Below are 22,259 nucleotides of genomic sequence, written 5' to 3'. Positions count from 1 at the left end.
TGAGACACAGAACTTTAGGTAGTCCACTGTTAACGGAGATAGTGCTAGATGATATTTTGAAGTTTCTTATGACTCCTAGGAATCATTTAAAAAGGAATGTCCTTCTATCTTACATAAACTAATTATTGATGAAGTACTTATCCTAAGCAAAAAATTAAAAAAAAAGAAGAAGAAAATGTCACTCCAGGAACATTGGTAATTATATGAAATCCCACTATGTATTTAATTAAAAGGTATATTTCTCCAGCCTGTATTCTTTCCTTTGTGCGCATCCTGAGAAAACTACCTGAGACTTCTAATGATTTTTAAAATCATTGAATAATTTTGTGTATTTTCAATTCACATTCGCCTCCTAACAGCAATACTCTTCTTTTTTTTTTCAGCAATACTCTTCTTAACACAAAATATATTGCTTTTACAAGATGGAGACATGTTTATAGTTTACCTTGCTAGCAAGTTTTAAAGAAAATATAGATCAGTGCTTTAGTTCTGTCTATGATGGCTGTGTGGTTAAATTTTCTGTTCCATGCTGTGTAGCTGTCTCTTTTGGTGCTGCTGTATGTTTGCAGCCATGCTGTCAACATCCACCAGAGAGCAGAGCAGCTCCAACACCCACATCTTTCATGCTAGAAATAGATGGAGACAGTAACACAGTCAGATCCGTGGCCAAACAACGCGGATTGCAGTTCATTTCAAAGGTCAGCGCATATTTAAGCTTGCTTCATTACTGCCACCTTTATGCCTGAGATTTTCATTTAAAAAAAAAATCAGTTTACCTAGGTTCCTTTAGAGACAGAAAAATGAAAGTGCTGAGTCCTATTTTCATTTGGGGATATCAAGCTTTTTATCAAATTATAGAGGTGGCGTTTCAGAATATTTCATATCTGATCAAGAGGAAAATCCAAAAATAATTTTCTTTTTATTCAGGAGTCTTTCAGGCAGGAGGACTGCTTTATTTTTTACTTAATATTGTGCTCAAGTCAATCATTTTGAATTCAGAGAGAAAATAAACATTTAAAAGCAGTCTATAATAAATTTTTGAAGTTCAATATTTTTATTTACATTTCCTAATAAATACACAATTCATACTCTTTTGATATGTTTTTATCTATCACCTAGTAAAATAAGTTTACACACATTGATTTTTTTATATTAAAGGTGGTGAACAAGTGAGTAATCATAAAACATTTTTAGTTAAAAAGAAGTAAATTGTTTGCCTTTTAAGAATAAAGCAAGGATGGCTTATCATATATTTAATCAAACTTGTGCTCTTCCTAATTACTTTAAATATCCAATATACACAGGAAGAATAGGATATGGCACATATATTAGGAATATTAATATGGCCAGTGCATATTAAGAATCCTAAATGGGTTTTGTTACAAATCTTTTTAAAAAAAACCTAATAATTCAATTAAAACAATTAATTTTTGGAAGGAGTTTTATATACTATTCTCTTTGAAAAAATTAGAGCTCTAGAAAATAAAATCATTCTGTGATATGACATTTAAGCCACAGAGAAAATATGCTTTCAAAATAGTGTTTTTATAAACCCTCTGACATCAAAATGTGAAAAAAAAAATGTCATAAATCATTGTGTTAATTGTTTGGAATTGAATTGCCTATAAGTGCAAAAAATGATTAACATATGTAATGAAAAGTTTTTCAAACTTAGATGTTATGACCATTTTAGATCATGGAAATTTATATTTGTCTTGTGACACATTGTAGGAACTTAATTATGGAAATATCTTAAAAAGAGTTTAAAAGGAGTGCCTTAAGACTGAAGACTTTCTAAAAGAAATACATACTCAGATTATATAGCTGTAAATATATATATATTTTATACATATATGAAATATGTATAAAATATATATATAATTTGGTTGTAATTTTAACTAGGTTATTTTAATTTTGGCATTCATATATTTCTGTAATGAATATTTAAAATACATTATAACTGTGACTGAAAGAGGAAAAACATCTCTATATTTTAAGTATAATAATTTTAGACTTATAAATAGACCTTATAAAAACATTTTGACTATTTCATTTCTTTATAAGCATCATTAATATTTATAACTTATTTTAAAATAATTATGAAATAAATATAGCTAAAAATCCAGTCATCTGTTGTATTCAGACATGGACCACTTAACTCAATTCTGTAGTTGGAATTGTTGCTTTTTCATCTGTTTTCAGGAGTAATGCCCTATAGAAAGTGTATGAATGGGATCCAGAAAATACAATAATAGGGCCTTAGGATAAAAAAAAGAAGTGTAAAAAGTAAGAAAACTAGGAGAAATAGGACCTCCAGTCCCTTAGGCCATCCACGTGCATCTTACAATCTGAAAGATAGGATGAACCTGTTTTTCTTCTGCTTCCGAAGTAAGATAGTGATGGTTGTTTTACTTGTTAGAAAGTGTAGTGTGACTTAAGTCTAGGTTCTTCTTTCTTCATTGCTATTTAAAACAACAAAAAAGAATAGTAGGTATCTATTAGAGAGTATATTCATATTGTAAAGAAATGAAGAAATTTATCGATTGCCCCCGATTATTTGCCCAACAGCACACGATTTCATTTAACTTCAGTATTGCCTAGGAGCTGAGTGGTGCTAGGCCCATTTTGCAGATAAGAAACTTAAATATTTAGTTTGGTGGTTAACTCTTAGCTAGCCATGGCTCAGTCCCAGGTCATCTGACTCAAAATTCCATTTTTCCTCTTTGCTGTATTACAAATTTTGGACTAAGACAGGACCCTTTTCTTAAAGGTTAATTTAGAGATTCATAGATTTGGATTGCCAGCAGATAAAATTGAGGAAGGGCCACGATTAGCTGTGAAGTGATTCTTATTTTTCAGTTTGTGGCTTAATTCTGTAGTCAATTATCTGAATTAAAAAACAAACACCCCTGCCTCCCTCAATTTAGACTGATTTGCTCATTATCAGGTATTTATCTCAACACCATTATTACTAATACAGAATACTTACACTTAGCATACATTTCTAGTGAACTGGTTGGAAAAATGTGGACTTTTCTACATGAAAAAATAACAGGCCATTTTTGGATAAATAAAGACAGACAATTGTATGTAATATTTAAGACTGATTTTTAATTTTATTTTTTTTAATTTTTTTTTTAATAAGACTGATTTTTAAATATGACAACAGTTTTAAGGGTAGAAATTTAATTTAGATGGGCTTCTTTTTTTAAACCTGAGTTTAAAAAGTTTAGTGTATGCAAAAGATATAGAATTGCCTTGTTGTTACTTTTCAGTCTTTTTTCAAAGACTCCGGGCTCAAATACTAGCGGCTAAGAAAGATAAACCAGTTTTTCCATTCTTCATCATAGTTTCTATTTCCCTGCTCCCCAAATTTATCAAGGCCTTGATTTGAAATGATAAATTCAAAAGCAGTATTTCAAAAGTTGTCTTCTTTTGTACAAGTAAGACATGTTTCCAGTGATACTTTACAGGTAGAAGTATTCTTTTTTAGCCTTTTCTTAGAATTTGAGTTAGGTTTACGTGGCGAGGTAAGTGACCTTTGGCCTTCCTTTAGAATTCAAGTTACTATTTTTGGAAAGCCTAATAGCACTTTACACAAACTTTGTATTTGCTGCAATACAGCAACCAAATGATACTTTAACTGCCGCTGTGGACAGCTTCTTTTCATTATATGCCTTTGCTTATTAATACGAAGGTGCTTAACAGCACAGTAGGAAAATTTAAACTAAGGCCATTTATGTGATTGTGTTAAAATATGTATTTTTTTCCCCTAAATGATCTGCAAACCTGCTATTCTTCTATCCTCAGAAGTTTAAAAATAAACCTCTTAGGCTTCAAGCGGAATAATTACCTAATACATAAATAAAGATGAATGGAATTTTTTCTTACAATATGGCCATTGTCTTTCACTGAGTTCTAAGGATGTTAGTATTAAAGTTCTTACAACTAAACCGCTCTTTAAACTCCATGATAGGAACCTGGAGCCCTCTGCGGAAAGCTCCTAAGGATTCTGACAGAACTGAGAGATTTTTCAAAACTTGTGGTTTTTTGTTGGAAGTTGTACATATTAAAGAGCTTGCACTTTACATGTAAATATTAGAAGGCATATTTTGAAAGAGCTAGGATGTTTTTAAATAAATTTATTTATATTTTCTGAATTGACTCTATCTGAATTTTTAAATAGATACAAGAGCAGGATCTGACCTGTCATTATTAGGTCAGAGAATAACAGCCCTTTACAAAGATCCAGATGAAAAATTTGGTATCATCAAATTGTTCTCATATTCTTAAAATGTAAGCTGAAAATGAAGGTCCAGTGTTCAGAGGCTTCAGGAGTTTTACTCAATAAGCCACTAGGAAAAGAAGATAAGATATTTTTAAAGAGGAACACGAAAGTGTGTTGGCTCTATTTTAGATTTTAATTTGTTTTTAGTGATTTAAGCCTCTTATATTTCTATAGAATTGGTACTGGTCAGTGTTTGTTTCTCAGAGGTCTTTATTTTAAAATAAAAAGTGCATACTATGTTAAAATTACAAATACTACACAGTTTATATATCTTGTCTTTTAGTATTCATTTCAAAGTGCATTGTTTTTAGCTAGGTTATCCTCATGTTGCTGTTTGTATGTTTAGAGTTATAAATGATATACTTTAATTCATTCCTTAACATTTCCCTCAATGTTTTAATATAGGAGCTTGTATATGTTCCAAATTTATTTTATGATGGCAGCTTCACACTTTATAGTACATTATTAATCTGCTAGGCTAAAAATCTAAGCCAGTCTATGAGGCTTCAAAGATGTTCTAAAAAAAACCCAAAATACTGTTAGCTAGAAGGATGATTTTAGTAGGAAAATTTTCAGATTTGTTTGTGGTTCATATAAATATATTTTGAGAGAAGTTCTTATACTAAAGTTCAAGGTCCTGATATTTACATAGTTCCTTTACATAGTGCACCACGTTGATTTGTAAGGAAATGAAGGGAATTTAAATTAAAATTTTAGACCATGAATGTAAAATTGCTGGATATTTGCACATAGTAAAGGTTTGGGGGGAGATTTTTTTAAAGTTATCCATATGGCAGCAGAACTTTTAATAAACAATAGTTCTAACACAGAATCTTTATAGAAACAGAAAATGGGATTTATGAGGTGACATTTTGGTATATAAAGAAAAATGAAATAAGATTAGCTTTATTTTCCTATTTCCCCCCAGCCTTGCAAAGGTTTAGTGGCTGAATTACCACTTATAATTTGTTTTTTCATTCCATGCATGCATTTCATTAACCTATTCCTGGCTCTTCAGCCAGCCCGCAGAGAAAAATTCAGCAGAAGGATTTCTGAACAGATTGGCCACAAGACGCTATAGGACATATTTCAGAATCCAAGGACAGACAATCTGATAACTTTTACTATGCTTTACATTAATAATGTGAAGTTTCATTTTGTTTAAGTGGTATCTTAAATCAATGTTATTTACACTGATTTAATAATATTTAAGAAAAACTTTGTGAGATCTCTCCAGACACTCAAAATTTAACGAATAGCTTCCTGAAATGATTCTGACTGCTTCACACCTAGGATTAAATAAATTAGTATTGAAGTTCAGTTCTGGGATTTTGCCACTTACTCAAAGAACTTGGAATAATAGCAAAAGTTTTTATAATATAATTGATTTGTCTCTGCAACAGTTATGAGTCTCATGCAGTAAAGACTGGGAGATATTACATTCAGATGCAATTCAATTGTATAATTCTTTGAATATAACCAAATGCCTCTTTTCAATTCTTTTTTTATTTTATTTTTATTTAAGAGAAAGCTCAATTATGTATGTTAATGCAATGGCACAATTGGGCATACATTATTAAAATTGGTGTTGAAATGCATAAAATTATTTTTCATGCCGCATTTTTTGTATTTAAATTTGTATTTTTCTTGGACTTTAAATTTTTATACATTTGTATTCCCTAACAGAGAATGCTCAGAATGGCTCAGAATGCCCCAGGTGAAAGGATGAGATGAATCTCAGACTTAAAAATTGCAGTGACTCTGAAAAGAAAAAATTTAAAGTTAGAAGGCCCTTCAGTCTAACTTTCTGTCCAATAATTCCTTAATCTTCTCTAAAACTCCAGCATTCTTTGATACTATTTTATAGCTTATTGTCTGTTTTAGCCAATCATACCCTTACTACCTCTGCAAAAGGCATCCTTCTCTTCTGTTCTTGCTTATTTTGAGCTCAAATCTGCCCTACAATAATTTCTATTTGCTGGTTGTCTTTTTTGGTAAGAAGCTACCAGAATGTCACTTATTCTCTACATAAAAGACCGTTAAAATTCACTATTGTTCTATTTCTCTGCTCTATTTTATAGTAAAACTGAAAAGAGTCAGTTCAATACAACAGATATTTATCTGTCACTATATTAGGCTCTTAGAATATAAACAAACAAATAAAACAAACCAAAACAAAGATCTCTGCCTTATGGAATATTCTATTCTAGTTGGGATAAGAAAAAACAGTAAATATACTAAATGATTTAAAGACATCTTTGGTTCTACATGCTTTTTTTTTCCCTTCCATCCACATCAGGCTTTTGTCCTTGCCATTCTTTTGAACCACTCCTAATTAGAAAACTGATGTCTTGTTCTTTCTTTCTTCTTCATTCTCAGCCTTCATTGTCTTCTATTTTCTCAGTTGTATCAGATACAACAGATCTCTTCTTCCTCTTTTCTGAAATAACTTTATTATTTTCAAGATATGCCGGCTGTTAACTCTTATTCCTGATTCACTGGACACGCTTTTAATTTCCCTTTGCCAGCCTCTCTTCTTCTTTTTCCAGGCCTATAAGTGTCCAGTGCTCTGTCCCCAGGTGTCATTCCTACATCTTTTTCTCCCTCTACTTATACTTCCTTCCTGAGTGATCTCACGGTAGATATATGGCTGTAATGCCTACTATATTCCTATGTCTTTCAAGTATTCTATAATTCAAAGGATCTAAGATCCTCTTGATTATATTTTATATACTACTAGAAAGAAAAAAATGTTGTCAGTTCTCATTGTAAGACAACATTGATTGAAAGACACATCTCATTTTCGAGGATATTAAAATATGAAAAAGTATATCATAGAATCAGTGAAATGTGGCATATGCCCTGACCTCACCTCTGAGATCCATATTCAGTTGCACACATGAGATCACCACTGAGTTGTTTGGTAAGTGTCTTAAGGTAGTCTTTCTTTCTTTCTTTCTTTCTTTCTTTCTTTCTTTCTTTCTTTCTTTCTTTCTTTCTTCTTCTTCTTTTTCTTTCTTTCTTTCTTTCTTTCTTTCTTTCTTTCTTTCTTTCTTTCTTTTTCTTTTTCTTCTTTCTTTCTTTCTTTCTTTCTTTCTTTTTTTCTTTTCTTTCTTTCTTCTTTCTTTCTTTCTTTTTTTCTTTTCTTTCTTTCTTCTTTCTTTTCTTCTTTTCTTTCTGATATATTCATTTGTTTTGGTGGGAGAGGAGCAGAGGGAAAGAGAGTCTTAAGCAGACATTGTTCTGAGGGCAGAACCCAATACGGGGCCTGATTTCATGACCCTGAAATCATGACCTAAACTGAAACCAAGAGCTGGATGCTTAACCGATTGAACTAACTAGGTGCCTGTTAAGGTAGCATCTCTTAAACACAGTTCTTGATTTTCACTCATTTCCAAACTTGCTTTTCTAGTGTCAGCTTCAGTAAATGGCACCCCTGTTCATCCAGTTGGTTTGCTCAAAACCCTAAAGATAATCTTTCAATCTTGGTTTTCAACTTTGGCACAAACCCTATAATCAGCAAATTTTTTATCTTCATATAAATCCCAAATTTGGTTGTTTTTTTACCACCTTCACTATCACCTTTGTCCAAGACACCTTTATCTCCTGCCTGAATTATTGAAATAGTCCCCTAATTGGCCTCTGGAGTTCTTGCTTCCATGCAGTTACATTTCATATATAGCCAGAGAGTATTTAAAAACAAATACCAACTCACACCACTCCCAACTCAAAACCTTCCAGAGGCTTCTCTTTATACTTGGAGTAACATTCTAACCATTACCTTTGCTTTGCATGTCCATCCACTTCCCTCTCTCTCTTACTTTATTTCATATATTTGAAGCTCTGCTACATATTTATAGCTTTAGCATTCATATGTACCTCTAAAGCATGTATAACTTTTAGCTTTGTTCTTTGTAAAGGGAATTATACTGTGTGTGTTCTTATGTGACCTGTTCTTTTCAGTTAACATTATGATTTGATATCCATCCATATTGATGTGGATAGTTGTACTTTGTTTTCTCTACTGTAGAGTATTTCATTGTGTGGATAAACTAAATTCATTTTTCAGACACTTAACTATCAATGGGGTTTTTGGGGGGTTTATTAACAGTTGCTGCTATGAACAGCAACTGTTAATAAACAGTTATTTTTCTGTTACATTTGTATTTGTGCTTTTTGCCAGTTTTTCTGTGGGATTTAAAAATGATTTTAAATTTATTCAAAGGATATTTTCCCCCTTGGACTAGTATTTTGTTGCTTAAATATTCCAGAAGTGTTTCCTTTTAATTGTTGCTTAACATTCTACCCTCTTTACAGTTATTTTAGATGAGTAGTAGTTCTTGATTTTACTGTCAAGGATTGTTTCTTTTATGAATTGTACTTTTTGCATGTTGTATAAGAAATAATTCCCTACTCTGAGATTTTATAAATATTCTCCTACATTTTCTTTGAAATGGTCTAAAATTTTATCTTCTTCATTTAAGTATTTAATCCATCTGGAATTTACTTTTGTGTTTAGTGAGAGGTAATGATTAAATTATTTTTTTTTCCATTTCGTATGGAAAATCAACTATTCTAGCACCATCTTCTGAAGCCAGCTCTATCCGAAATCACATTTCCTTATATTTTGAGACTCTCTCTGGGCTTTATTCTTGTCCATTATTGGTTAACTTGTCTGTTTCTGTGCCAATACACTGTATTAATTGGTATAGGTTTAAAGTAATTCTACCTAACTGGTAAAACAATTTTCCTGAAATTGTTCTTCTTTTTCTGGAATGTTTAGGTTATACTTGGCTCTTTGATATTCTGTATAACTTTTAGAATCAGATTGCCAAATTCAATGAAAAAAATCTATATAGACTTTGATTGGAATTTTATTGAATCTGTGGGTCAATTTTTGGGGAGCTTGACCATGACCAACTTCCAATTAAATCCCTGAGCACTGAGTCTCTAATAAGGTTCTGTAGTAGACAACATTTCACAAATTCTGTTACAATTCATTGCTTTGGGAATTAAGCATGCTTTATGTGACTCCACTGGGAAAGGACTCTTGGAAGCTTATATTTGGCTTTCACTGGACTTCCTTTGCTGATTTTACTTTGTGTCTTTTTCATGTAATAAATCCTAGCCATGAGTGTGACTATGTGTTGAGTCCTGTGAGTCCTTCAAGTTAATTTTACAGACTCCCAAAACACTGATTGTATTTTTCAATTATATGTACTTTTAGATTTTTCTATGACTTTGTTTAGTGTATCTTTTGAGAAGTCAGTACAGCTAGATTTGTTTTTGATCCTATTTGAATCTTGTCTTTTATCAAGAGGATTTACTAATTGTTATTAATAATGACTAATATATCACAATCATCTTTACCATTTTATTTTATGTTGTCTATTCATTCTGCTTTTTTCTACACTTCTTTTTATTTCTCTCTCTTTTTTTTCTCTTCCCTTTTGAGCAACAAAACTTTTCTTTCTCATTCAAAATCTTCCTGTTGACTAGTTTGGCAATCATAAATTCTATTTCTATTCTTTTAATGATTGCCTTGGTAATAAGGATATAGATATTTAACTTAAGTCTAAATTTAAACAATACATTTGTCTTCTTTATGTAATACCTAAGGAAAAATCTGCTATCTTTACCCCTCCTGTTATAGGCATTTTAATTCCAAAATTTTTGATAATGAAAATTAAGTATCTTTATTATTGTTTGTAGATAGTTCTTAATTTTATTTGTCTATGTTTGTATTTTCTTTGCTTGTTATTCCTTCTTGCATCTAAGACCTTTTATCTGGAACATATTTTTCTTCCACTCCATGAATATCCTTCATAATTTCCTTTAGTGTGAACCAATAGAGCCATTTTAATTTCTCTAAAATTGTTTTTCTTTTGCTTTGTTTTTATTAAAAAAATTTTTTTTCTGGGCATATAATTCTAAGTTGAAGTTATTTTCTCTAAGCACTTTGAAAATATTATCTGCTTTTTTCTGACTTCCATTGTGCCATTGATGAGAAGTAAGCTGATACCCTTTTTAATTTATCTGTCTTTATTCTTTGGTTGCTTTTAAAATCTTCTTTTTATCTTTGGTGTTCTATACTTTCACTATAGCTGTCTAGGTAATATTTTTTTAAATTTATTTCTTAAAATTCAGTAGGCAGATTAAAAAATACACTCCTTATTTTGGAATAGTATTAGATTTGTGGAAAAGCTATAAAGGTAGTACACAGAGTTGCCATATACCCTACACTCAGTTTTATGGTCAAACTAATGAGCTAATAGTGATGCATTAACTAAACTTCATACTTTATTTCAATTCTCTTTATTTTTATCCAATGTCCTTTTTCTGTTCCAGGATCCCATCTAGGATAGATACCACATTACATTTAGTTATGTGTAAGGCCTCTCTAAACTGTGATAGTTTCTCTGACATTTCTTTGGTCTTGATGACCTTGATAGTTTTGAATAGTACTGATTTGTATTTTATAAACTGTCCCTCCATTTGAGTTTGTCTGGTGTTTTTCTCATAATTAAACTGAGGTTATGGGTTTTTGAGATTATCATCATAAAAGTTAGTATAAAGATTATTCTTATCATACATGTTAGCAGTATTTACTTATGACTCTCCATATGACTTATCATTGCTAATGTTAACATCTATTTACCTGGCTGAGTCAGTGTTTGTCAGATTTCTCCACTATGAAGTTACTCCTTTATCTCCCTCTCTATATTATGGCTTTGGAATGAAGTTTCTTTTTTCCTGGGAACAATAGACAATAGTAGCTCTTTGCGTTCACCATTTTTTACCATAAGAAGTAAAACAATGAATAAATGATGGGTTTCTTGCCTTTTTTCTTCCTGTTCCTTAATATCCTAATACTTACCTCAAGAATATTTAGGGAGGTCTTTGAGTTCTTTATTCACACCTATTCCTGTGTATCCTGGTTATGGAACTTGGTATATGGGCTCATATAGTTCTGTTTATGAATTGAGCAAGGCATGGATCTGAGCAAGATCCCAGGCTCTAGGACATAGAAAAAAGAGTTATGAAGGCCTTGGAATTGCAGGATAAAATGGGGCCATCTTTATTCAATTCTGAGGACTCGACCAGTTAGGATTTTAGCATAATGAAGGAAGATATAGGCTCCGACATTTTAGGGAACAGACTTGTACTTGGGCTTGGGTTCTGCAGAAGAAATCTCATTCCATTGGAATTTTCAGAATGTTCTTGGATTATGACAACTAAATTTTCAATTATCTAGTATGATATTGGGCCATGTAAGTTAGCATATCCCTGCAAGATTTCTTGATGGGAAGATTTTATAGAGGGAAGAGGGAGGCAGGTTAGCTGGTCCATTGACTTTTAGCACAGACTGGGAACATTTGTTACATGCTATATATCAGATGTTATGCTAGGCTCTTTGTTATTTTATTTTATACTTGAGAAAACTCTGTGAAGTTAAACATTTTAAAAATCTCTTTTTCATAGATAAACAGGACTCATATTGAGTAGTTTATGTAAAATCACAAATTTTTTTGACTCTGTTTATAATGCATGCCAACCCCTTATTTTATAGATTATATACAGAATCATTCTAGAAGACATGGGTGACATGTAGGTCACCAAGGAAGAAGTTTGGTCAGAACAGGAACTAGAGTAGTTAATGTAGTTCTCTAGGTGTTTGGTTAGAAAGCTTCAAATTCCTCCGTCTCAACTCAGTATTGGCCTCCAGTTTCTAGATACTGGAACAAAGTTGAACCCATTGTGAGGATCGGGTAGCTTCTGTGAGACTTAGAGCCTGGAGAAGCAACAGCAACAAAGGCGTATATAAATGTGGAGAGGATTCCCAAAAAATGGTTGATCAAAGTGAGAAAAAATTAATAGAGGAAGAGATTTGAGGCAGAAAGGATTTGAGTGTGTCTAATAAATGTTTATAAAATGATTCCTTTGCATATAACACTTTTCTTCAGAACAAGTGAAGCAAAGATGGGAATGGTTCTTTCTTTGCCCTCAAAGAATTTATATTATACAGATTACCTTAATATGGTGGAATGAGATAATTACCAAAGGGAGGAACATGAGATCTATGGAATAACAGAGCAATTTATTGACTGGAACCTTAGTGGAATTCTTAACAAAAGACAGGACACATAAAAAAGCTATTGAAAGATAAGAAAAGGGGCACTTGGTGGCTCAGTGATTGAGCATCTGCCTTTGGCTCAGGTTGTGATCCCAGGGTCCTGGGATCAAGTCCTGCATCAAGCTCTCCACTGCCACAGGAAGCCTGCTTCTTCCTCTGCCTATGTCTCTGCCTCTCTCTGTGTCTCTCATGAATAAATAAATAAAATCTTAAAAAAAAAAGAAAAATAAATAAAACTTTTTCAAGCGTCATAGTAGGTGACAAATTTCATGAGAAAACAACACGAAGAACTGCAGAGATATGAGCAGTCCAGGGAGATATATGAAAAAAGTGAGTGAATTCTACATGGGGAAATGACACAGACAGGATAAGATAAGTATGACTGTTTTTGCCCACTGGGTATCATTCCGCCCTCTTATGATTATAAAAATGATCATATTGTGCTCTAGAGAACCACCACTCCCCTATATGTTAGTCCTGATGATTTCAATGTGAATGCTATCTTTCTTTTCACAAAGTTAAAAGTAAGCCTGTGATTCAGGTCTATCAAATTAGCATATTCCTCTCATGACCATGATTATTGTTTCAAAGATGGGCATGTGACCTGTCAATCCAGTAAGATTCAATTCTGGGGTTCTGATTGGAATTATTGGGAAAAATAAGAGTTCTTGCTGCTGAAGTTTCTAGGCTGTGAGGATGTACTCCTAGAGCAGCCAGGAACCACCATAAATGGGAGAGTTGCCTGAAAATGAAGCAGCCAGAGAGAAAAATCAGTGCCAATAGTCAAAGCCAGTGTCCTGAAGTTGCCCTGGATTTTCAGTTATGCGAGCCAATTACTAAGCTCCTCCATTGTTTTTTGTTTTGTTTGTGGTTTTCTTGGCTTGTTTTGTCTGAGTTTATCTGAATTGGGTGTAAAATGGTTCACAATGAAAAGGATCATATATATATATATATATATATATATATATATATATATATATATACACATATATATATATGATTGGAGGCCCCATTTTAGAAACTGTGAGCAAAGTAGGATAAGCAGTTGAATTAATGGAAGCAGTTGGACCATCTTGACCTGGTGAGAAAAAAGACTGGAGAAGTATGATAATGCAAGTTGGTACTGAGCCAAGGAGAGGATTGATACATTAGTAAATAGGAGTCATTCCAGTGTTTTGAGTAGCATACTGATGCTGTGAAGATTATAATCTTTCTTTCTTAAGAGTAATTTTGTAGTTTTCTACTTTCTACACTGTATTCTGGCATTGATTGTATATATATATATAGCAATGCTGGTTTTGTTTTTTTATGGGTTTCTTCTGTTGTCAAATCTAGCACTTAAATTGATCAAGACCCTAGATCTCAGATATTGTGCCTCTCTAAAAAGAGACAAGGAGACTTTCCTAGAGATGATACAGAGCAAGTAGTCACTAGGTGCTGCTCACTTGAATTCCATCTTTTCCTCTTCTGAATCCATATACCACTGAATTAGTATTTCTCTCATGGCGGTAAATCAAGTGTGACTTGGGCAATTATTACATGGATGCTTGTCTTCCAAATACCTAACCACTCTCCCTCTATTCCAGATTGTAACACCTTTGGTGGGCAAGTACTAAATATTGTGCATATTTTAGAAGAAATTTTTCACAGTGCCAGTCCATTCTCTTGAATACAATAAATGCTTGCAAAGAAATTTTCCTTTAAATAGAACAACTATTACATTCCTATTAAAGCAGGTATTAGTATCTAAGGCTTAGAGAATGGTTACCCCTTAGAAAATTTGGTTATTCTTTGAACAATTAAAGAAAGGAATAACTCCCAGAAGAGATTGTTTTGACATTTTGAATGTGCACATACATTTATCCTAAGAATAAGAGATGCTATTGTCTCCACAGGTCACAGAAAAGCCTTGGATGTTTCTGGGAGTATAATTCTCACTTTTCATGTCTCTTGTTCTCTTGTTATGCTACACTCAATTTTCTTTTTCGAAAAATTATTACCTGTGTGCATATATTTCCCTCTGCAGGAGGTGGAGCTTAATTCTACCCCCTTTGCCTCATAAACTCTTTTCTCTTGAGAGTGAGCTAGACTTAGTGACTCATTTCCTAAGAATAGAGCAAGGAAAGGGAAGACAATTAACTTTACAGTGGAGAATCCTGGCAAGCAATATCTTAACCAAGTGATAAAAATTAACATCAACAATGATGTCATGTGGCTTACATGTATCCCTGATATAATGTGATGTGATGTGATGAGAGGGGCACTTCACTTCTCTTGTTTCCTTTCCAAACATCTGTAACCCCAGTCTAAACATAAGAGAAACCATAGAAATGGCCAGTGGTAGACATTTTAGGATCTTTGTCCAGTACTGCTTTTGACTTTGAAAGTCATGAAAAACAAGGAGAAAATAAGAAACTTTACATACCAGAAGAGACTGGGGAGACATGACAACTAAATACAGTGTAGTCCCCTACTTTGGATCCTGGAACAGAAATAAAACAGTAATGGAAAATCTGGGGAAAGGCGATTGAAGCCTGGAGTTTGGCTAGTAGTAATGTATGTACCAGTGTTAGCTTTTCTTTTCTTTTCTTTTCTTTTCTTTTCTTTTCTTTTCTTTTCTTTTCTTTTCTTTTCTTTTCTTTTTTTCTTTTTTCTTTTCTTTCTTTTCTTCTCTTTTTTCTTTTCTTTTCTTTTCTTTTCTCTTTTCTTTTCTTTTTTTCTTTTGTTTCTCTTTTCTTTTCTTTTTTTCTTTTCTTTCTTCTTCTTTTCTTTTCTTTTTGACAAGTGTATTATACTAATGTAAGATGTTAGCCTATATAAGATGGAGAAAACTGGGCAGCCTGGGTGGCTCAGCGGTTTAGTGCCGCCTTCAGCCCAGGGCCTGATCCCGGAGATCTGGGATTGAGTCTCATGTCGGGCTCCCTGCATGGAGCTTGCTTCTCCCTCTGCCTGTGTCTCTGCCTCTCTCTCTCTCTTTCTCTCTCTCTGTCTCTCATGAATAAATAAAATCTTTTTAAAAAAAGATGGGAAAAACTGGGTGAAGAGTATATAGGAACTCTCTATACTATGTTTGCAACTTTTTCATACATCTAAAATTATTCCAAAATCAAAAGTTTATTTTAAATATTGTTATGAGGTGTTTCAGTATTTCAAAAAGTTAAGTATGTAATAGAAACCATGTACCCATAACCCAACTTAAGAAAGAAAAATTACAAATATAAATTTGTATGCCTCCACAAGTCTGATATCCTTTTCTTGTTTCTGTTCTAAACCTTGTCCCCTAAGTTTGTCTTAAGCATGTCTGCACATATTTTTCTTTTTTTCTATATACACATGAATCTATAGTCTATATTTAATATCGTGTTATATACCTTAAACTTGAACTAATGATAGCATGTTGTATGTGTATTCTTTTAAGTTGCTTTTTTCATATAGTATTATGGTTTTGAATTTCACCTATGATGTTAATGAAGCTTACTCCGATTCAACAACTTTATTGTGCTTTAGTTACGTGCCAGGCAGAGTACTAGGTGCTTACTCCGATTCAACAACTGTATTGTGCTTTAGTTACATGCCAGGCAGAGTACTAGGTGCTAGGGACCCAGTAGTGAATCAAATATTCCTGGTACTGGGCTCAAAGATGGATATATAGAAAGTGTTATTGATAAGGCCACATCAGATTAGGGAGCTGTCATACTATTGAGACTGTAGTTTGGATATTTGTTTCTAATTTCACTCTTGTCTATGAATGTTCCCTGTGTTAGAGTTTGTATCTGGCCTGTAAACAAGTTTTGTTTTGGTCAATTCAGTGCCTCTTAAAATTCTGCATTTGTTCTCAACAGTATTTAGAAATTCAATGATTTCTTATAGTGATTTGGATTTTCAGCTTTTCCTGAAAAATCTGGCCCCATGGGGCTGATTCCTATATGATTACCACTGGGAGGAGCAGAGGAGCTATTGCTCTCTAGGTCCTCGTAGCCTGCTTTGCTCTTTATATAACTGTCCTACTTACCACAGCTTGGGAGGCTTGTGATGTTTGAGCTGTACAAAAGGTATGCATGTGTTCCTTATTATCCACACATAGTCTCTTAACTGTTATCACTGATAGTGTCAGTAAACACGAGCAAGTGAAGAGATGTGTGTGATTGCACAATGCTTACGATTTTCACTCTTGCATATGCTTTGTCAATCCATTTTGTTTCCCCCCAAAAGAGGGATATCATTTCTTATCAACACACAATCCTTTTTTCCCCCTCTAAGTTGATATAGTTTTTCTAAATTTCCTGCTTTTACAGCAGTTTATTCCACTGTTTCTTGAGGGCCTAGTATGTGCAGAACACGGTTCTAACTGCTGAAGTGAGTTAGAGAAATACATAGCTAGTCCCTGCCTTCAAGGTACTTGTTAGGCTGATAAAATACATCAACATTTAACTTTGTAATCCATTGTATTTATTGAATACCTACTGTGAGGTAGGAATATGGAAAAGGAACTTGTATATGCAAAGAGAATAGTATGGGTAGATAAAACATGAGTCTTGACCTCAAGTGCTTTATTGTTATCTAGGGCAAAGATCCCCAGAGTTGCACGTGTGGATATGGAGATTCTGGAGTCCACATACACAAGATTTGGTTTCGTGATTTTGGAAACATCTCCATTTTTAACAATTACCTCAGACAGAAGCAGATTCATTGTGAAGCTGACAGGGTTTAATTGACAGGGATTGGGCAGCCTGAGCGGCTCAGTGGTTTAGCGCCGCCTTCAGTCCAGGGCCTGATCCTGGGGACCCCGGGATCGAGTCCCATGTCGGGCTCTCTGCATGGAGCCCGCTTCTCACTCTGTGTGTCTCTGCCTCTCTCTCTGTGTGTCTCTCATGAATAAATAAATAAAATCTTAAAAAAAAATAATTGACAGGGATTCCTACTTTACTGGCTCTGTGAATTCTGGAAGTTACTAGAATTTATAGAGTATCCTGGCTGGAGTTGGGGAGCCTACTTTTTGCCAGGAAGGAACCATTTCTATATGAGCACTGTGGGTAAATTTCAGTTTTCAAGGCTTCAGTAATTTGTCGTGATTTCTAATGCTAAATATTCACATTTGTTTCTAACTTTGATTCATAATCTTATATTTGTTTCTCTAAAGTGAGTTCACCAAATTTCAGTTCTTTTCTGCTGAGTTCAGTGATGAGTGTTTACTGATTCAGGGTTTATGGAATAGAGTGGGAGATAGATTATCAATAACTACATGTAATACCTGTGAGATAGCATAAGGATTGTCTTTATAGAGGCAAAGATAATACTAAGGTTGAACACAGAAGTAAAACTTAAATTTGACTAGGAATTTTGGGCTTTATGCTTATCAAATATGTGACCACTTGATGCCAGTCTGCCATACAGTGGCGGTTTGGATAATTTCACTCATTTGCTAAATATAGTCCTTCCACAGGAATTTGTTAGAGGAGTCTCTAATTGTGGGTATCTATTTTTAAAAATTATTTGAATATTGTTAAATTGATGAGAATGTTCTTTTATAGTCCACCCCCAATTATTCTGCCATTGTTCTCCTTACCATCTGTAGCTTTTCAAAGTTGAGTTTGCTGTTTTCCATACTACTCCCACCTCTCTCCTACCACCTGCAAGCTTAGTCTCTCCCCCTTTCAGAGGCAGTCCTCACTGAGGCAGAAAGTATTTGAATAGTCTCAGCTCTCCACTCTACAGTATAAATTAGTCTTTCAATTAGATCACCTAGGATTGTTTAGTTCTACATCTTTGACATTTCTCAAGATTTTGCCAAAGCAGATCTGAGGTCCAGGAGGTATATTTGTGTGTGCTCTACTTCCATTCCTCTCATTCCTCTTAACCCGCAGAAAAATCTCACCCTGAGCTCTGGCACACCATAGTCTATGATTTGGCCTAGTCCAAACTGCACTTCCTGGAGTTACAATTCTTACTGATTGTCAGCTTAAGACTAGTAATGAACAAGATTTGCTAATAGTCATGTTGTGGATAGTGTGAAGTGATTTTCTAAAGTAGTATAAACACACTTGACCATGATTCCTCTTCTTTTTATTTGTTATTGTGGTATGAAAACCCTTTACAACTAGCAAAGATTGGGATAAGGATGAATGAATGATTGGATGAATTAGGAGTCCTGATAACTACATATTATTTACTATTTTTGAGCACCTTTTGCATGCTGGGCACTTTGATGAATGCTTTACGTATGTTATCTTAATCTATTATGTAGGTGTTAGCAAATGCATGACAAAATGGAGATTTGATGAGAGTGTATATCTTACCCAAAGCCACAGCAATAAAGAGAGCTGAAATTTGAACTCAGATTTTAGGGACTCCAAACTCATTGTCTTTTAGGAATCAATGGTTATTTGTTTTATGACATTTAAGATATATTTCTCATAGGTCTAGATGGTTTATATCTATGCACAATTTGTACAAAAATTTCCAAATTGGTAAAGAATTAGAACCAGTCAGGATCCTGTGTAACCCAGGAAACAGTATCCTCAACAGTGAGTCCTTCTAGAAATGCAGGAGATTAGGTGGGTATTTGAGACAACCTAGGGTGAAAGCAACAGGATTTGTTCTGCAAATCTTTAAGAGTGTTTCCTATAGGAAAGTTTAGTACAAGTCCTAGTAGACATGTGGAACCATTATTTCTACTAAATATGCTGACACTAAGCTATTAAGATCCCATTTGGACACATCCTAATTCATGTTGTAAAATAAAATAACAAAGTGGCCAGAGGTACCATTTCCTAGAGTTGTTATAAAGCATCTTGTTAGTTAACTGTCTGAAAGGTGGCCTTGTAACTCTGCATTTGGTAAAAGGTTTACCATCACATCATTTGACTTACCTGCTAAAATGTCCACCTCGTGTGATGTTGAGGCTACTGCAATATAAATGTCCATGGAACTATAAACTTTGTCCTCTCATTGATACTCTTAATGTGGAGTTGCCAACTGTGATGATTATGACATAGGAGCTCCAGGAGAAAGCAACAGATTCATTTCTAGCAGAATGGAGATGTCATCAAAACTAAAGCGATCTTTGGAAACAATGCCACTGGCTGTACTTTTAAAGCTATGTAACCTGGGAGTATAGATTCCCATAGCGTGGCAGTGCTGGTTCTATCAGTAGCTATGCCTGTGGAACCCGATCATCTTCTTGCTCAGTTACTATTTCTCTTATCTCACAGACTTCTGATATGCTGTAACTAGCAATGGGTCTGCTTTTTTCTCCAGTCACCCTTTGAAAGAAGGTATTTTATTTTTCTCTGTACAGTATAAGATAACTCTACTAAATAGCAGTTGTCTTTAAGCATGCCAAGCCAAATAATGTTTGGCTTATTTTTCTAGCCCTTTCTCCTGGGGTAAAAAAATAGTGAAATCTCAGGAAAGGTTACTGAGGTATGCTGTATGTTTCTTAACATTACTACTGCCTCTAAAGAAATAAAATGAATACTATCCAAGCCCAAATGTCCTTTGAGAATGTGGATGTGTATCATTCCTTTCTAGACTGCTGAATAACTATGTTCAATTTTTTTATTTTCTGTTTGGAATTTGAAAAGGCAATATTTACCTGTCAAAGGCTTTGAAATCCCTTGGTTTCAAACCAGAAAGGATTTGTGGATGTCCTGGGGAATAGGGATTTCAATTTCCTTTTTTCAGGGTCCTGCACAGTGCCTGGTATATAGTAGGCTTAGTGGGGGTGAATCATACTGGAAGGCACCTAGTGTGTTTTATGATCACTTCCGTATGCCAGTAGACACTTCCTTTTGATACTGAATGAGATTTGCATCAAGACATATGCACATTTATATTTACCCTTCTTTCAGGGACAGTGCAGCTCCAAGTGCCCTCTGCACGTGTGATTAAATATTAATTAGGCTTCTAATATGAGCAAGTGAGTTCACAGGCCCAAGTGTCACATGAATAATTTATGAGGTACCCGAAGGCTCAGCCTGGAAAGCTGATTGGCCACCTTGGATTTGTATAATTACAAAGTTTCATTATTAACAGTGGAAGTGGTGGAGAGATTTGCCTAGCTTGAGGGACTTTGAAAGCATAAGCTGTCTCATTAGGGTAAAAGGGAATAAGGCAAAATATGCAAACTTGTTAGCAGAAAAGAATGGGGGGGTGAGATTTAAACTTAGCCTTCAAACATAACTATGTCAGTGTGCATTTAGAAATATACAGTAAAATTGATATTCTGATTGATAAGCATGTTTGCTTTAAATTTTTAGTCTATCAAGCAATGCTTCAAAGCTTTTGTTTCAAATTGAAGGCCAAAATCTTTAATATTTCACTAAAAAAAGCCACAGGTAGCCTAATGGGCCCTGTGGAGTGAGGTTTGGAGGTAAAAGAATGAAGACAGTCCAGGGCTCTTGCTGGAATGTGTGTTGTGCATGCAATTAAATCTCAAGGTCAAACAATTTACAGACAATTACTTTTCTAACATCTCCAGAAATGCCTGCTTACACGTCTTTAATTTTAAATGATACTGATATTCCAATTCTCCCCAAAGGTTAATGCTGACTAAATCCAGCTGTGACCTGACACGATGCGACAGCACAGTGCCTAATTATCCTCTGGATAGTCATTTACTTGAAACCATTAAAGGAATAGGCTGAGAGGAAGATTTAGGACCCTGAAAAAATGTTAGCCTGACTTCTTTCTTCTTGAAGATGGGATGGGCTGAAAAATAAAAATAAAATCCTGCTAAATGTTAGCCATTTGCTTTGATGGCAGAAAATTGTTCATCCCACTCTGTTTTTTTACAGGTTAAATTGCTAACTAGTTCATTTTATCCATTGCCTACGGCTGGCGCTAAATGTCAGTGACAAATTTTGTACTTGTCTTGAAGAATGAATTAAGTTATGCACAAAAGCTATAGTGCTCTTTTAAGATGAGTGAATTGCAGAAGGAAAAAAGTTGCTCTTTTGAAAAAGGATTATTTTGATTAAAGGCCTTTTCTATTGTAGCTGAAGACAGGTAGTGGTTTAAGATAATTCCGACAGTTACCTCCCACAGAGGCTGCAGTCCTTTACCAGAAATTTCTTTAAGAGCACTTGTGTCAGATTATGTACTATGATTATTATCATAAGACTATTAGTGACAGTAAAGGAAATTACTAAAAAAATAAAAATTAAAAAAAAACTCCTAGTTTTTATTAACTAGAATAAAAATAATGGTTTTCTGTTGTGGGATCAGCATTCCATTACTGTTACAGAAACCTTTCACAGTGAGTTGTAATAGAAGTGAAAAAGGGACACCTATGCTTGCCAAAATGTACCAAAAACTAAACCCTAGATCCTCAGGGACATACAGTAGGAAAATATGACAGCAGCTGGTAGAGACTTTCATCCCTCTTGTTTTTAGTTATGTGGCACTTGAGTTCTGACTCATCATCTCTCCATAAAACTAGCTATCAAGAAGTTATTGACCTTCCATTGTAGACTGGTTTATTATCACTAACTTATATAAAAGGATATTTGCATCAGCCCTTTTTCTGGTTTTCATTTTTCTGTACAAGGAACACTTTTGCTTATTTAATAAACAGTTTATAGTAGTAATTTGTCATAATCTTGAATTATTCTAGCTAAATTTTAGCACTCTTAATAAACAGAATGAGTAAAATAAGAATGCAGTTTTTAAATACAGTGTTAGTATGAACAAAGCAAAGTTTTGGATACTTTTTTTTTTAATTTTTACTTATTTATGATAGTCACAGAGAGAGAGAGAGAGAGAGGCAGAGACACAGGCAGAGGGAGAAGCAGGCTCCATGCACCGGGAGCCTGACGTGGGATTCGATCCCGGGTCTCC

The 22,259-nt window shown here is 34.0% G+C and overlaps 1 protein-coding gene and 1 long non-coding RNA gene across 8 annotated transcripts in view; one reads left to right on the top strand and one right to left on the bottom strand.

Annotated features, from left to right (window-relative positions):
* Positions 1–11,494, bottom strand: part of LOC140636611 (uncharacterized) — a 36,647-nt gene extending 25,153 nt beyond the window's left edge. Inside the window, exons 1-5 of one of the 7 annotated variants that reach the window (XR_012033831.1) lie at positions 11,166–11,494; positions 10,947–11,041; positions 2,346–2,462; positions 2,160–2,258; positions 446–626 (exon numbers count right to left, since the gene is read on the bottom strand). This is a non-coding gene — a long non-coding RNA (uncharacterized lncRNA). Of the gene's footprint in view, positions 1–445; positions 627–2,159; positions 2,259–2,311; positions 2,463–10,946; positions 11,042–11,165 lie in introns of all 7 variants that reach the window. The other 6 variants (XR_012033827.1, XR_012033829.1, XR_012033828.1 and 3 more) reach the window with 6 other exon arrangements.
* Positions 1–22,259, top strand: part of LOC140636377 (uncharacterized) — a 499,328-nt gene that overhangs the window by 125,978 nt on the left and 351,091 nt on the right. The gene's annotated exons all lie outside the window — the stretch shown is intronic.

The sequence above is a fragment of the Canis lupus genome, chromosome 7 (assembly GCF_048164855.1).
Source record: "Canis lupus baileyi chromosome 7, mCanLup2.hap1, whole genome shotgun sequence".
Taxonomy (NCBI): domain Eukaryota; kingdom Metazoa; phylum Chordata; class Mammalia; order Carnivora; family Canidae; genus Canis; species Canis lupus.
This window is presented reverse-complemented; position numbering and strand designations above follow the sequence as displayed.